At 48.0% G+C, this 5610-nt stretch overlaps 1 protein-coding gene across 1 annotated transcript in view; it reads left to right on the forward strand.

Moving 5' to 3' along the window:
* Positions 1-4531: 4531 nt before the first annotated feature.
* The window catches only part of Gast (gastrin), a 2791-nt gene continuing 1712 nt past the window's right edge, over positions 4532-5610 (forward strand). The window contains exon 1 of the mRNA XM_021178234.2: positions 4532-4596. The gene's annotated coding sequence lies outside the window, so the exon portion shown is untranslated. The remainder of the gene's footprint in view (positions 4597-5610) is intronic.

The raw sequence follows: 5610 nt of genomic DNA on the forward strand, positions 1-5610 counted from the left end.
TTTTAAAGAGAGAGAGATACACACACAAATAATAACAGAAAAATACGGCATATGTCAGGGTGTGTTCAGACTAAAGGCAAACACTGCATTTTAGATAAGGCGCTTCAGCATCCTCAGATTTGGGTAGCCTGGAGTTCCAAAGCATCCTTCGCTCGGTCCCTTCTCTCACACAGCTACTCATGCTGCATGCAGACCCCTGTGCCTATGTCTGGCCTCATCCCTAGGATCTGGTTTGAGGATTCCCCAAGCTTTGCCTGAGAAGCATACCTAAGAGACGCAGGTGGGTGAGAGGGGAGGGGAGGGGAAGGGGGAAGGAGAGGAGGATGCCAAGAGAGGCTAAGGAAAGGATGAGGTAGCCATGCCCTCTCTGTATGCTCCTGGGCTTCTGAAAGTGGGCAAGAAGGTAGGTATCTCTATCTCTGCCTGAGAGCAACGTCCCGGCTGCCATCCCTGTGCCCCTTCACTCCCACACAGCGGTTAATATGCCCACATAGAGGAGCTCCTCACAGGTGTCCCCTTAGTTCCATCACGCCCTCCAAGCCCCAGTTGCCTGGCGAGGCTGAGTCACTGCCAACCTCTCCCTTTTTCCGCTATTAAGAACTAATTAGGGAGCTGAGGCACCGTCCTGTGTGACAGCGGTTTTCGCTCATCAATAATGGTTCGGGTTGTGTGGGTGGGCAGGAGCGAGAGGCAGGCATGCGTGCGGGGTTGTGACTGGAGCCCTGTCTCCAGGGAACAGTCACCCTTAGTGGAGTACCCTAAAAATGGCTGGTTTTGGACCCATGGGGCTCTCAACTCACCCAGGCAATGACAGTACTTACATATTCTTATCCCAGCGGTGGTCTTGTTACCCGGACCCTCAGTCTAAGCTAGTGCTCCCTAATGAGAATAAATTTGGACTATTTAGGGTTTGGGTGGGTCGATTCTGTTTTTGTAGTGCTAGGGATAAACCTGGGGGCAGGGTGCATGCTGGGGGCAAGGATTCTACTACCGAGCTACGTTCCCAGCCAAATTTAAAATATTTGAAAAGTCAAGAACATTTCCCATGGGCTAGCATCAAGCTTAAGGTCTTCCCTGCCGATCCTGACTGCCTGAGTTAAAGCCCCAGGACTCACGTGGTGGAAGGAGAGAACTGACTCCCACGAGTTGCCCTCTGACCTCCATTCACAAGCCAAGGCACATGCATACCCCCAAAACTAAATAAGTAAATAAGGAATGTAGAGCCGGGTTTGGTGGCATCTCTGTGAGAACAGATCTCTTGAGTTCAAGGCCAGGAAAGTTTCAGAGTGAGTGCCAGGGCAGCCAAGCAAGGGCTACACAGAGAAACTCTGTCTTAAAAAAAAAAAAAAAAAAAAAAAGAAGAGGCTGGAGAGATGGCTCAACTGTTAAGAGCACTGACTGCCCTTCCAGAGGTCCTGAGTTTAATTCAAACCACATGGTGACTCACAACCATCTGTCATGGGATCCAATGCCCTCTTCTGGTGTGTCTCAAGACAGAGACAGTGTACTCACATACATAAAACACAAAAGGAAGGAAGGAAGGAAGGAAGGAAGGAAGGAAGGAAGGAAGGAAGGAAGGAAGGACGAAAGGAAGGAAGGAAGGACGGAAGGACGGAAGGACAAGTACCTCAATCCAGAGAGATGAGGTTAAGAGAACTTCCTGCTCTTGAAGAGGACACAGGTTTGATTGCCAGCTTCCACACTCGGCTCACATGAAAAATAGCCCAGGATAATTTACCTTTGGTTCGAAACTTTTTTTTTTTTTTTGACACAAACTCTATCTATGTAGTCTTAGTGGTAGAACAGAGTAGTTTAGACTCAGAGACCTGTCTGCCTCTGCCTCCCAAGTGCTGGGATGAAAGACCTGAGCCTGCAAACCCAGTTTATTATTTGCAACATTTTAACTCTCCATAACCTCCGAATTCAGCCACCTGGCCTTGTAGACTCCTGTTCACACCAGCAGCCTTGGCTGGGATCCTCCTTAAGACTTCAAAGCTCTCCGCTTTGAAGACAGGTAATATCCAGTCAGACAGGTAATATATATTGAGTTTCTTATTTCAGTGACATCTTTGCAATGGCCTCTAAGGATTGGCACAGGGACTTACTTATTCAGGGAACCATCCCTCAGGGAGGGATGCCTCCCGCATCCCTCCTCCTAGGAGGAGCCCCAGCCCAACTCCTCTTTATGTGCATGAATTCAGGCTGGGGAGAGTGCTCCCCCTCCATGGGCCTCAGTTTCTTCATCCATAGAATAGAGTCACAATGACACTAATGTCCTAGGATCATGGCACAGACTAACTGTATTTATTCCCGCAGAGAGCTTTACCTGCCTGTCACATGCACTGTCCTATTACGATGGTGGGGGCGGGGGTCATGGGGAGGTCATGAGACTAAGTATCATGGTCTGGTTTCCAACCTCACAGGCCCAGAAAGTGGAGGCAAACACCACCTAACAGCTCAGGGTTGATTTCCAACACTGGCCTCCTGCTCAGTGGTAGGTAATGGCCTTTGGGAGGCTCAGCCTCCAGAGACTTCATTTTTGCTGCCTCCTCCAGTGGCAACTAAGTGGGGGCTTTCTCCTGAAGGACAGGAAATCTCGGGGTCACAAAGTGATGCTTTGAAGGGAATTACCCAAATGTGCCAAGTTTGTGCTTGGACTTTCTCCCGTTTCCCTCCACCCCTGCCCTGTGATGCAGGTATGAATAAATCCCATTTCACAGAGAAGGCTAACTGAGGTTTAACATAGACAAAGGGAGAAAAGTGCAAAATGTATTAAATTTCCATGGGTGCTGTGCAAAATGCTTCGGATATTGCATTGTCCCAAGACCCACCCTCAAGTCATTTCCCCTACAATGTTTGGAGGAGAAAGCATCTCAACAACTAGAAAAGGGGAGAGCCAGGAAGCCTTCCCTTTTATCAAACCACAGGCCTTTGTGAGCACAATATGCCGTGCAGTGCGCACTCCCGAGGGAAAGGGCTATGCCTCTCATCTCTGAAGAGGACCCTTGTCATGGGCACTTTGCAGTGCCTACAATGACAGCCACCATTGATGAATAGGAGGCAGGCTGCTGTTTATAATAATTGCCATCCTAGCTGGGGGAAGAACAGCCGGGGGCATAACCTGATCCACAGGCAGAAATCAACCTAGCTCTCTGGAAAGCTTGTAATTTCCTGTTACCATAGCAACACCAGCATCTCCATCCCCCCCAGGACGTGAGAAGAGCTGCTCTCACCCTGTCCTTCCTCCCAACCCCCTCCAGTACCTTCTATCTTTGAGATTTTTGTGTTTCAATTAATTACTGTCAATGCCTGTACTGCGTTTTGTCTCTTCTTCTTCTTCTTCTTCTTCTTTTTATTTTTATTTTTTTCTTATTCCATCTGCTGAGTCACCGTGTCCTGCTCTGTATTAGAGTGGTTATTCACTAGAACATTTGGGTGCTGGTTGCCATGGCCACAGTGCAGCCTGCATCCTTCATCACCTGTTAATTCTCAGCAAGGCTGGTTGCGAGCGTGGGTACCACTGCCCTAATACAAGACCCAAGGGATATCAAAGCTCCATGAGACAGGAAAGGGGGCCCAATGACGCATACATGAGAGCAAATGTCTCATCTCAGTTATGAAAAAAAAAAACAGTCTAGAGATTGTTATAACCTTGCAAACCACATTCAGGCGGAAGTTTATCAAATAAACCAAGAAATGTATCATTTTTCTTTCCTGGTACATCTTTGAAAAAAATGCCTTCGTTCACTAACCATTTTAAGATGTAATTTTTTGTTGCAATGTTATGAATTCTTTATGCAAATCACAATCTACCCCTGAAAGCAAAATGGAAGAGTCTTGAAACACAAGGTCCTCAAGGAACTGGCTCCCGGTAGGGGGCTGGCTAGAGGTCTGATTAGGCGCAAAACCAGGGAGAGGGTCCAAGAGTGTTGGGCAGATCCTGCCCAACATAGAGGGCATAGAGATGCTGAGGGTTTTCCATGGTAACGGGAGCATAAAAGGGTTCCAAGGCAACCAACATGAGAATCTCAACAGAAAGAGCAAGCCCATCAGCCCATGGCCCATTGCTCCTGATAACTATGACAATGACATCCTGTTTGCAAAGCCCAATGGAGGGGACAGGGATCAATAAGTCAGCCTACATGCATACACTACCTGTTCATCAAACATCAACATATGCGCACATTGGTCATTTGATTCTCATTCATTCTCCCTCTTCCCTCTCCTCTTAGCCCCTCCCCATGGGATGTAGTCCAATAGAAGACTAGGAAGCCAATGGCCCAAGGGATACAATAGAATGAGCTGCTCTGGAACCCAGGGAATCTGTCTCCTGTCTGTTTCCTCCCTGTTTCAGCCCTTCCCTTTCCCCATATCCTGAATAAATAACTAATTGATTGACAGCTCTGTGACAGGGTGGGGCAGAGTGACAGGTTGTACCTACATTCCAGGCCCCTTTCTCTTGCTGTGGGGAGTCTGGCCTCACCTGGAAGGAGGGCTTGGGAGGAACCTCAAGGGCTTTATAAGGCAGACCTGGAGCAGCGCACAGAGCAGAGCTGACCCAGCGCCACAACAGCCAACCATTCCCCAGCTCTGTGGGTGAGAAATTGGGAAGGGAAGAGAGGGGAAGGGAGGGGAGGGGAGGGGAGGGGAGAGAAGGGAAGGGACAGCAAGGACGAGAATTGACAAGCCCCCTGCCTTTAGAGGCTCCAGGCCATGGTGTCTCCAGAGATGGGGTCCCTTGCTTAGCCTAGAGTGGAACTGAGTCTCAGTTCTAAGGCCACACTGTCTCCGTGATTCCCGCCTGCCTTTCTGCTTCACTTAGGACCCAGCCAAGATCCTGGGGCTCCTGCCAGCCAGGGAGATGAGCAAGTGAGGGCCTATCCCCCATTGCTAAGATGAGAAAACTGAAGTCTAGAAGCCAGGCCGTGCTAAGACTGGAACTCACAGCTCTGGATCGCGTCGCAAGCCCTTTCCTAGGCCAGTGAAAATTCTGCAATAATGAGAATGCTTTAAATCCGCACTTTCCTATATAGCAGCCATTAGCCACATGAGTACTTATCATGTGGCTAGTTCAAAGGTGGAAAAATTGTATAGCAATTCATTCAAAAGTAAGGAGACACAAATAACTAGTGACTGCCATATTTATCAAGCTGCATGGCTCATATTGGACAGAACAATTGTCTATAGCATTGATTTTTTTCCCCTTTTCATTCATTCTTTCTTTAGAAAGAGTATCACTCTAGCCCTGGTTTGCCTAGCACTCACAGAACCTTGTGAGGCAATTCTGCTTCAGCCTCCCAAGTACTGAGACAGAAACAGGAGCCAGCAAGTCCAGCTGCGATTTTCAACATTTCTTTATTAGCCACAAATATTTCTCTCCCTCAGAACATCTAATTTGAGAATTTTGTCATAAGAAGCTAATATTTTTTTTAAAGATTTATTTATTTATTTATTACATGTAAGTACACTGTAGTTTTCTTCAGACACTCCAGAAGAGGGAGTCAGATCTCATCACGGATGGTTGTGAGCCACCATGTGGTTGCTGGGATTTGAACTCCAGACCTTTGGAAGAGCAGTCGGGTGCTCTTACCCACTGAGCCATCTCACCAG

This window comes from Mus caroli, chromosome 11 (assembly GCF_900094665.2).
Source record: "Mus caroli chromosome 11, CAROLI_EIJ_v1.1, whole genome shotgun sequence".
Taxonomy (NCBI): domain Eukaryota; kingdom Metazoa; phylum Chordata; class Mammalia; order Rodentia; family Muridae; genus Mus; species Mus caroli.